The following is a 12,321-nucleotide window of genomic DNA, read 5'->3' as shown; positions in this document are numbered from 1 at the left end:
CTTAAAGAAGTTGACATTAATTCTCTATTTAGGAATCGCTGGGGTAAATCACTGAAGTGTTCAATGTCAAACCTGCTGCAGAATGGGCTGAAAGCCCTGGTGAAAATATCTGAGTCTTACCAATACTTTGCAAAAGTGTATTTAACAAACAAATAAACAAAAAAATCCAGCCTGGAAAAGGATTTATAACCATTTGAAAAGAATGTACATTTTCATTTAGTCAGATAATAAAACCTCTAAGTATCAAGCAGCTTTCTCTCTTGTATTATCTTATAAATAAAGGATCTTGTTTTTCAATGTCTCATGTCAGATGTATTTGTGACCTCATTAAAATATCCCCTCCCCCTAAATATTTTCATATGGAATATTACAAATTAACTGCATCATCTGCTCCAGAGAAGAAGTCTCATCCACATTGGGTTCATAGTAGGATACTGGCAGAAGAGCAGTTCCCCCCTCTGGATCTGTAAAGCAGCATAAAAGGGAAACCTTTCTATATGAAAATAGCTGGCTGTGAGTAAAGAGGCTGAATGCACATTCTTCACCCACCTTTTTTTTTTTTTTTTTAATAGTTTTGCATGCTTTTGCAGAAGTCAGTTTTCAATAGTGCAAGAGGGCCCACGCAGATTTTAGCATTTATTTTAAAAACTGTGTGGTGGGAGCCGCACAGTTTTTAAAAAGCTCCTATCTCTGCCCCCAAAAGCATGCACGTATATTTACTTGTGCGCCTACTTTTGTAATGCAGGAACATACATAGTTTATGTATACTGTAAATTGTTTTATGGTATCTCGGTCTAATGGATATTCTGATATGGTGAATAATCAAATATGGATAAATAAAACAGGTTTTATTTTACGAATTAACGTGTGTATATTTTATGCATATGCTATTTGTACCATGTCCGCATTCTTTCTGCTGTTCACGCACATAGGCAGGTACTTGATAAACTAAGTGCCTACGCCACTACTGAAAATAGTTTTGGCTGTACGCCCAAGCATATCGCTGAAGAAGCTTGATGGTAACATGCACGGACCACCACTCCTCGGTTGCGTTCTCTAGCCGCCCCACAATGGAACTGTTATACTAGAACTGCTCACTCAAATTATGTTTCAAATCCAACAACCCTAATTAACTGTGTAAATAGCTATGTTAACTGTATATATTTACTATGTAAGCTTATCTGCGTTACTCTCTAGTTAAAAATTGCTTAATCTTTCCCTTCCTCCTCAAACGGCCTAGTTCTACTTTCCCTGTTTTAATGTAACTGTCCCTTTCTTTGTTAACTGGTTTCACCCCTAGTTTATTGTAAACCGGTTCGATAAGACTTGGTCTTGAGCATCGGTATATTAAAAAGAATTAAATAAATAAATGTTAATTAAATCACTAGTTCACTACCAATATTCTCCACCAGCTTGCCCACACCTTGATCAGTTAACCTAGACCCCTCTACCGCTTCACCCTGACCGTCCACTCCTTAACCCAGACCTCCCACCCAACAACTGCAGACATAAGATGTGCAATTTCCCTTCTGCGAGGTAATTAGCAGGCGAAAAATCCCGTAAGTTGCATGCACACCACTTATAAAATGTGAACTTGTGGGGGATACTTCTGAAATCTGCCCCGGGACATCTGTAAGCTGCCCCCCCCCTTTTCCCCTTCACAGTTATCAGTAAACTGCAGATACGTGCATAATCTCAACAGTCATAAAACTAGCATTACATGGGTGTAAGCGCTGCTCACGGGCATAACTCTCTGAAAATTCCCCCCCTTAGGGTCAATGCTACATCTGCCTGAAGTGAATTCAAATAAACTAATCATTTTATTTGTTTCACCGGACCATGGATATCATTTGTTCATTATGATGTCATTTGCCTATAATTAGGACAAAAATATGGGAACTCAAACTCCGAAGCATAGGGCACCGTGCACTTTCAGTCTTGGTCAAGATACCTTATATTTGGTTTTATCTCCCTAACCCATCAACTCCCAGCTAACCTATTCCCACTGAGCTCTAACGCTCAACTTGGGCCACTTTTTCACTGCATTAATGCTGCTTCCATCAAACCCTATTAACTCACTGGTTCCAGTTCTAATATAATGAACCATGCCAGGTCTTCCAAGTCTCGTAATCGTTTAATAATCTGGTTTCAATGAGAGAGAAACTTAAACATATACATCAAAAATGTTTCAAACTCTACAACCTTAAGCACATTTTTTATTTTTCAAGTCTCGATCTAAGAATATCAAAAAAATATCTGCCTCAAAATTTAAAGTGCACACTCTTGCAGTAGCAACTAGTGATGTTCTCTATGTCTGCTGATTTCTCTCTCTTATTTAAGACATTTCTATACTGCATTATCACCAGTTCTAGGTGGTTAACAATAAAATATCCATTAAAAAAAATACAAGGCAATTACAATCAAACATAACAATACATAGCCAAATACATAAATAATCAAACACCAACCACAGATATCCCAGCATCCACAACTCACTTAACAGCACCATTCCAAGCCTAGGTCTATCTCCTAGAGAGCAACTGATATAAGAAGAGTGATTACCAGCAATACATCTTACTTAAAACCAGTAAATGCCTGCGCAAAATGATAACCTTTCAATCACTTCCTAAAACTAAGCAAAGAGCTCTCAGTTTTTAAATCATCAGGCAGTGATTTCTAGAGTAAGGTTGCAGCGATGGAAAAAGGGTGATCCTGGCATTGGGCCCGTCTAACTTATTTAGCAGAAGGTACGTCTAATAAATTCTGAAAAGAAGACCTGAGGGATTGGGTGGGTGATTTATTTTTAAAACACATTCACACTCATTCTCTCTTTGGGCTTTAGGGTTAATGCCCTGTTCCTTTTCTCCAAAAATTTAAAAAAATATTTCTGATTCTGCCACACACATTTTAGCAGCACTGAATTGAGCAAAAAAAAAAAAAAAATAAATCCATGCATACTTTTCATTATTCTACATGAGCACGTTTGTACTGGGAACAAGTTTTATTTCTGGAGGATAATTCCTCGAGCTAGGTCTCGGAACAAGAAAAATTGTCACCCTGGCTCCTGGCATATGAATAGACTTTTTCAGCTTTCAAATACATTTTAGATTTCATATTTTGGACTCCTTTTTTTCTACGGCAAAGTGCTACATTTAAGATCAGCAGTAGCTAAAAGCAGAAACACATTATTAAAATGCAATTAGTGCTGTGTCCCCTACATACCCGCAGTCTTACATGCTTAATTACTTCAGCTGTCCATGCACCTGTTGCTGCACCACACCTGAGCAGATTTCTAAACCTGCCCCCACCACGAGCACACATTAAGTAGAACTTGAACCTGTTGCCAGAATAAGCACGTGTGTTTGGCTCACCTACTTGCAGTGTAAATCACTTTAGCAGAATTCACACCTGTCATCTGCAAACGTCTACCTGAGCAGCTGCTCCCAGTGCAAGCACACTTGAAAAAAACTCACAGGTATCGCCAATGTAAGCACACCTGAACAGCTGTCACCTGCTCCCAGCCAAAGCACACCTGATCAGCTCACCTGTCACCAGTCCTAAGTATATCTGAGTAGAACCTCACCTGCCACCAATGTATGCACACCCGAGGACCAGGCTGTAATGCTAGAAGCATCTAGCACACCAACTACACTTTCACTCCCACCAGCAAGAGTTTCTCCAGGATCCTAGTGCCCTCCTTATTCTGCAGGGACAAGGGAACGTCCTAACGGGGATGAAAAACTCTTGCATTCTTTTTATTAGTTTATTTTATTGACAAAACAGTACAATTACATATGCATATCAACAATAAAATGATTAAAAATACAATTCCCTTAATGGCAACCCAAATAAGATACAATATGCATTCACACATGATACACACCAAACACTCGGGCCGATACAATAAAAATCCCGGCGTGCGCACAGGCCACTCTCCTGTGCGAGCGATTCAGTAAATTAATTTATTTAAATTAGGGCCCTCGGTAAAAAGAGGCGCTAGGGACACTAGTGCATCCCTAGCGCCTCTTTTTGGACAGGAGCGGCGGCTGTCAGCCACGGTTTAGGAAACCGGACGCCGGCAAAATTGAGCGTCCGGTTTTCAACCCGCGAGCCGCGGGCCCATTTTAAATTTATTTTTTTTAATTTTTAACTTTTTTTTTTTAAACTTTTGGGTCCTCCAACTTAATATTGCCAAGATATTAAGTCGGAGGGTGACAGAAAAGCAGTTTTTACTACTTTTCTGTGCACTTCCATGGCGCCGGCAGAAATTAACGCCTACCTTTCGGTAGGCACTCATTTCTTAAAGTAAAATGTGCAGCTTGCCTGCACATTTTACTTACTGTATCGCGCGGGAATGACTAATAGGGCCATCAACATGCATTTGCATGTTGCGGGTGCTATTGGTCTCGGGGGGGGGGGGGGGTTGGACGCGCGTTTTCAACGCGCTATTACCCCTTACTGAATAAGAGGTAAGGCTAGCGCATCCAAATGCGGGTTAACAGTGCGCTCCACTGGAGCGAGCTGTTCTGTATCGGCCTGACTAATAGGTAAGCCAGTTTTACCTCATTGTGCCTCCTTATAATAATCTATTGAGAGATTTGAGCAAAAATTTCATAAGTTATTCCAATTACATACAATCAAATATCTGTAAAAAAAAAAACAAACAAATTTAACCACTGGGGTTGGCTCAGCAAGCCAATATTTCAAAATACCAGCTCTAGCTACTAATCATGGCTGTCTGAACAAATTGCAAAAATCACTTCGAAAGGCCATTCGCCCAGTCTAAGCACCCAATTACAGACTCCAGTGAAAGGAGGCTTCTGTCCAATTGTTCAAGTTAGAACCCTCCAGCTGTTTAATTTACCTGCATCCAGCTCCTTCCTCCTGCCAGAACACCACTATTACCTGCACACGGACATGCTTACACAGCAGGGACCTGCTGGCGGACGCCTTAGGTGTACACTTGCCCAAGTACGCACATAATATATGCACCTATGTGGGGAAACTACTGCAGTCACCTTTGGATTATCTGCTCCTCAGTGCATGTTATTTCTTCTTGTTCCTGATTCCCGCTTCCTTCTGCATTCTTCTGGTTTGATCTGTGTTCCCTGCCCAGTCCGGTTCCTCTGTGTTGTGGTCAGTCTCGGTCCTTGCTCTTGTCTTGCTCCATCTCCCCTGGCTTGACCTCGGCCTGTCGTTTGTCTGCTGCCTGCCCTAACCTCTAGCCCATCTCCTGGATCTTCATTTGTCTGCTGTCTGCCCCAACATTCATCCGGACTTGGTCTCATGCCCTTGTTACTGCCCTCAGGACCCTCCTAAGACCTGCTGGCTGTCAGAACCCAAGGACCCAACCACAGGGAAGGTGGTTGGTATAGGCAAAGCTCCTGTCAGTCCCATTCAGGATACGTCCGCCCATTATCGGAGTGAGCCATACGGGCTTGCTCGGCCGGTAGTGCCAACCACACCACATCACAAGGGTCCACTTCCCCAACAGTTCAAATGTATTCATCACTGCTTCCCAATAATCATACAATTTGACACATATGTTACGCATAGTTTAATGGTCACTACAGTCATGCTACCAGTAAGTCCTGGGTTCTCAGGTGTCAGATAGTTTAGTACAGGATGGTTGATGAGGGAGGTTTCCATTCAGATGCAGCCCCTTCCTTTGAGGGTTCTAGAATGGCCAACACTCTGGTGAGCCTATATAGCAGTGCTCTGGCTAGAACTAGGGAGGCAGTCCCTTTTGGTTTGCGCAGAGTTAAGAGGTAGTTAGGAGCTTAGCCTTTGTTTTTCCAAGCCCAGACAAGGAAAGCAGGCTAATCCAGCTGACCAGGGCCAGGAGGGTTTCCATCCAGTCTACTAAGTAGCTGGTTGGGATATCCCTCTGGGTATAGTAGTTTGAGTTTTTGAGGCCTGGTGAAACGCAGGACTTGGGGAACCCTGTGTTTGGGGCTGCCCAAGTTAGGGAAGACCTGCCCCTCTACATCTCAGCAAGGCCGGAGGAGGTGATGACCTGGTGCCAGGACCCTCCACTGTTAAATTGGTTTACAAGGGAAGAAACTTTGAGTTCGAGATCCAGAGGGAAGTTCTGGCTGCCCTTTCCTCCTGACTGAAGAAAGCCCAGTGCCACCAGGTGTACAAACTGTGCAATTGCATAGGGCAGCACACCTGGGAGGGTGGCATCTGGAGCAAGAAGAGGCCTGTGCTACCGCTGGTGGAAGAAGCAGGAGACATGAGCAGCCGCTGCCAGACTCCATCTCATCGGTGGTAGAAGAAGCAGGGAAGCCTGTGCAGCTGTTGGTAGACCTCATACCACCGGTGGCAAGGAAGAAACAGAAGGACCATGCAGCCACCAGTGGGCTCCATCCCACTGGTGCCGGAAGAAACAGGAGGAAGATGTGTGTGTGTGTGTGTCTCTTCCTGGGATAGGCAGAGGGTATATGCGTGTGAGAATGGGGGACTGCCCTGGATTTGGGTGGATGTGACTGAGAGATTGTCTGGGTTGTGTGTGAAAAAGAGACAGAGAATGGGAACTGTGTGTGTGAGAAAGAGAGAGAGACAATGAGGCTGCAGGTGGATCCCAACCTGCCAGCAGCTGAAATGAAGAGGAGGGCCCGAGACTGTTGGCAGATCCCAACCAAAGAAGAGCTGTAGGCGGCTGGGGGTTTGTCTGAGAGGGAACATGTGTGTGTGTGTGTATATATAAGAAAGAGAGGAGAAAGTATGGGCAATCCCTTCCCACTAATCCACAACAATCTCAGGATGACTGGAAATCAAAAGTTCCCAACGATGGAGAGCATGAATTTTTAAAATCCTTTTTAGTTTTATTGTTTGGGAGATATTTAATGTGTCACTTTTTTGCTGTATTAACATGTCTGTTTCAAAATACTTTATTGATGTTCGGGAGTGGCTCTAGTGACCTTAGTTGGCACATCCGGCACACACAGGGACATTCAAGTGCCCCTCTCCAGGGACAAGAACAAGGACACGAAGGGTCACCTGCAGCACTCAGATCTTTGGGAGTAATCTCTCCTCTCACTCAAAGAAACCAGGCCCTGAAAAAAAGAGACCATGTCAAGCCCCAAAGAGTAAACCAAATACTTCTCTGGCCCCATCAAGTAGCAGTTTGCACCCAGGGATAGGGTTACATAGAAACAGAGAAATGACAGCAGACAAAGACCAAACGGTCCATTTAGTCTGCCCAGCAAGCTCCCACACTTATATTCCCATATTTATCTGTTTCATCGACCACCATGTTCAGGGCCCTTGTTGATAACTGTTTGATTCGAATTTCCTGCCACCCCCTGCAGTTGATGCAGAGAGTATGTTGGAGTTGCATCAAAGGTGAATCATAAGGCTTAATGGTTAAGGGTAGTAACCGCAGCATCAAGTAAGTTACCCCGATGCTTGTTTACCCAGACTGCACAGATCATAAGAACATGCCATACTGGGTCAGACCAAGGGTCCATCAAGCCCAGCATCCTGTTTCCAACAGTGGCCAATCCAGGCCATAAGAACCTGGCAAGTTCCCAAAAACTAAGTCTATTCCATGTAACCATTACTAATGGCAGTGGCTATTCTCTAAGTGAACTTAATAGCAGGTAATGCACTTCTCCTCCAAGAATTTATCCAACCTTTTTTAAACCCAGCTACACTAACTGCACTAACCACATCCCCTGGCAACAAATTTCAGAGTTTAATTGTGCGTTGAGTGAAAAAGAACTTTCTCCGATTAGTTTTAAATGTGCTACATGATTTTAAACACCTCTATCTTCTCCCTCCTCAGCCGTCTCTTTTCCAAGCTGCACAGTCCTAACCTCTTTAGTCGTTCCTCATAGGGGAGCTGTTCCATTCCCCTTTATCATTTTGGTTGCCCTTCTCTCTACCTTCTCCATCGCAATTATATCTTTTTTGAGATGCGGCGACCAGAATTGTACACAGTATTCAAGGTGCGGTCTCACCATGGAGCGATTACAGAGGCATTATGACATTTTCCATTTTATTCACCATTTCCTTTCTAATAATTCCCAACATTCTGTTTGCTTTTTTGACTGCCACAGCACACTGAACCGACGATTTCAATGTGTTATCGAATATGATGCCTAGATCTCTTTCTTGGATGGTAGCTCCTAATAAGGAACCTAACATTGTGTAACTATAGCATGGGTTATTTTTTCCCTATATGTATCACCTTGCACTTATCCACATTAAATTTTATCTGACATTTTGATGCCCAATTTTCCAGTCTCACAAGGTCTTTATCACCATCTGCTTGTGATTTAACTACTCTGAATAATTTTGTATCATCTGCAAATTTGATTACCTCACTCGTCGTATTCCTTTCCAGATCATTTATAAATATATTGAAAAGTACAGGTCCCAATACAGATCCCAAAGGCTGCCCACTCCCTTCCACTGCGAAAATTGTCCATTTAATCCTACTCTCTGTTTCCTGTCTTTTAGCCAGTTTGTAATCCACGAAAGGACATCACCACTTATCCCATCACTTTTTACTTTTCCTAGAAGCCTCTCATGAGGCCCTTTGTCAAATGCCTTCTGAAAATCCAAATACACTACATCCACCGATTCACCTTTATCTACATGTTTATTAACTCTCAAAAAAGTGAAGCAGATTTGTGAGGCAAGACTTGTGCCATTAAACCATGTCTTTCTATATGTTCTGTGATTTTGATATTTAGAACACTTTCCACTATTGTTCCTGGAACTGAAGTTAGGCTAACTGGTCTGTTGTTTCCTGGATCGCCCCTGGAGCCCTTTTTAAATATTGGGGTTAAATTAGCCACCCACCAGTCTTCAGGTACAATGGATGATTTTAACGATAGGTTACAAATTCTTACTAATAGGTCTGAAATTTCATTTTTGAGTTCCTTCAGAACTCTGGGGTGTATACCATCCGGTCTAGGTGATTTACTACTCTTCAGTTTGTCAACCAGGCCTACCACATCTTCTAGGTTCACCGTGATTTGGTTCAGTCCATCTGAATCATTATCCATGAAAACCTTCTCCAGTACGGGTACCTCCCCAACATCCTCTTCAGTAAACACCAAAGCAAAGAAATCATTTAATCATTCCGCGGTGGCTTTATCTTCTCTAAGTGCCCCTTTAACCCCTCAATCATCTAACGGCTTTCTGCTTCGGATATATTTTTTAAAGTTTTTACTGTGAGTTTTTGCCTCTACAGCCAACTTCTTTTCAAATTCTCTGTTAGCCTGTCTTATCAATGTCTTACATTTAACTTGCCAATGCTTATACATTATCCTATTTTCTTCTGTTGGATCCTTCTTCCAATTTTTGAATGAAGATCTTTTGGCTAAAATAGCTTCTTTCACCTTACCTTTTAACCATGCCAGTAATAGTTTTGCTTTCCTTCCTCCTTTCTTAATGTGTGGAATACATTTGGACTGTGCTTCTAGGATGGTATTTTTTAACAATGACCATACCTCTTGCATAGTTTTTACCTTTGTAGCTGCTCCTTTCAGTTTTTTTCTAATTATTTTTCTCATTTTATCAAAGTTTCCCTTTTGAAAGTTTAGCACGAGAAATGTGGATTTGCTTATTGTCTCCCTTGCAATTATTAATTCAAATTTGATCATATTACGATCACTATTGCCAAGCTGTCCTACCACCATTACCTCTCTCACCAAATCCTGTACTCCACTGAGAATTAGATCTAAAATTGCTCCCTCTGGGGCGGATTTTCAAAGGCCCGCGCGCGCCTATTTTGCATAGGCCTCCGGCGCACGTAAAGCCCCGGGACGCGCGTAAGTCCCGGGGCTTTTGTAAGGGGGCGTGTCGGGGCGGGGGCCTACTGACGCGGCGTTTCGGGGGCGTGGCACTGGCCCAGGGGCGTGGTCGAGGCCTCCGGACCAGCCCCCGGGACCGGAGGTCGGAGCAGGGCTGCCAGCCGACAGGCGTAACTTTGCCGACAAAGGTAAGGGGGTGGTTAGATAGGGCCGGGGGAAGGTGAGTTAGGTAGGGGAAGGGAGGGGAAGGTGCGGGGAGGGAACGGAGGCAGGCTGCGCGGCTCGGCACGCACAGGTTGCCAATTTTGCACAGCCTTGCGCACGCCGACCCCAGATTTTATAACATACGCGCGGCTACGCGCGTATCTTATAAAATCAGGCGTACTTTTTAAAATCTGCCCCTTACTCATCAGTTTCTGAACCAATTGCTCCATAAAATTGTCATTTATTTCATCCAGGAACTTTATCTCTCTAGCATGTCCCGATGATACATTTACCCAGTTGGATATTGTCTGAATGTAAATCCTCTTTTTCACATTTCCCCCTGCCGTTGAAGCAGAGAGCAACGCTGTATATGCATTCAAAGTGAAGTATCAGTCTTAATTGGTTTAGGGTAGTAACCGCTGCAATAAGCAAGCTACCCCCATGCTTATTTGTTTACCCAGACTGTGAAGTTCGGTCCTTGTTGGTTGTTGTCTGAATGCAAATCTTCTTTTCCACATTTTCCTTTGTCGTTGAAGCAGAGAGCAATGTTGGAGTTGCATTAACCGTGCGAAGGCTTATTGAGTAAGGGTAGTAATCACCAGGTAGTAGCCTCCATTCCAGCAAGCCACCCCCATGGCTCTTCTCTTCATTCCCATCCTCTAGCCTTTATGGATCCATAGTGTTTATCCCATGCCTCTTTGAAATCCTTCACAGTTTTAGTCTTCACCACTTCCTCTGGAAGGGCATTCCAGGCATCCACCACCCTCTCCGTGAAGAAATACTTCCTGACATTAGTTCTGAGTCTTCCTCCTGGAGTTTCGAATCGTGACCCCTAGTTCTGCTGATATTTTTCCAACAGAAAAGGTTTGTTGTTGACCATGGATCAACAACAAACCTTTCAAGTATATGAAAGTCTGTACCATATCACCCCTGCTCCTCCTCTCCTACAGGGTATACATATTTAGGTTCTTCAATCTCTCCTCATAAGTTATTTTATGAAGACCTTCCACCTTTTTGGTTGCTCTTCTCTGGACTGCATCCATCCTGTCTCTGTCCCTTTGGAGATACAGTCTCCAGAACTGAACACAGCACTCCAGATGAGGCCGCACCAAGGCCCTGTACAAGGGGATCATCACTTCCTTTCTCTCTTACTAGATATTCTTCTCTCTATGCAGGCCAGCATCCTTCTGGCTTTAGCTATCACCTTGTCACATTGTTTCGCCGACTTTAGAAAGTTAGACATAACACCTCTCCTACCACAGCCTTGAATGTTCTCCCCACAGTTAACCAATCATTCTCTGATCATGTGCTAGATTTACCCCTCCTACTTTGTCCCTGTCTTTTTACATTGTTTCTTGTTAGAACCCTGTTCAAATGTTCGATGTTATTCTAACTTTGGTTCTCTGTAAACCGATGCGATATGTACCTTACATGAACATCGGTATAGAAAAGCTTTAAATAAATAAATAATCACTCCAAGGTCTCTCTTCTGCTCTGTGCACATCAGCCCTTCACCCCCCATCAAATACAGTTCTTTCGGATTTCCACACCCCATATGTATGACTGCACTTCTTGGCATTGAATCTCAGCTGCTATATCTTCAACCACTCTTCCAGCTTCTTTAAATCTAGTGTCATTTTCTCCTCGCCTTCCGGTGTGTCCACTCTGTTGCAGATCTTAGTATCATCCACAAAAAGACAAACCTTACCTTCTATCCTGTCCGCAATTGTCGCTCACAAAGATATTGAACAGGACCGGTCCCAACACCGATCCTTGCGGCACTCCGCTTAATACCGCTCTCTCTTCAGAGTAAGTTCCATTTACCATCACACATTGTCTTCTGTCCGTCAACCAGCCGGAGGGAGACGGCAAGAAGACGCTGCAGCAGCTAACCGTCCATCAGACCCGGAGGCAGTCGCCACAGAGGTAAAGAGGGCGGAGTGAGAGCGTCGAGCAGCGACGGACGCAACTGATCTCTGTAAACAATCCTACCCTAGAAGGGGCACATTTTTCGCAACACAGAGGTCCAAATTTTTTATGTTTCTCATGAGCCTTTGACTGCTAATAAACTTTATTCCACCACCAGAGCTGGAATTAATTTTCCAGCATAAAAAAAACTGCATTGGGCGCCCAGTCTTTGGGCGTGCTTTCTGCAGAGGGCGGTAATAGCTAATGTCTTTGTTTTCATGTAATTTAAATGCGATGGGCATATCCGATACAGCTAATCTGCTTACTGCTTCGGATGCTATAATTGCTTGCCCAAAACATACGTCCAACTACGCGTAAACTTGTGCATTAGGCTGGGCGCACTTTATTGCATGGGCCTGTGTGGGTTTCTGGAGTACTCAAA

This window comes from Rhinatrema bivittatum, chromosome 9 (assembly GCF_901001135.1).
Source record: "Rhinatrema bivittatum chromosome 9, aRhiBiv1.1, whole genome shotgun sequence".
Lineage (NCBI taxonomy): Eukaryota > Metazoa > Chordata > Amphibia > Gymnophiona > Rhinatrematidae > Rhinatrema > Rhinatrema bivittatum.
The sequence above is the reverse complement of the archived record's forward strand: the minus strand, read 5'-3'. Positions refer to the sequence as shown.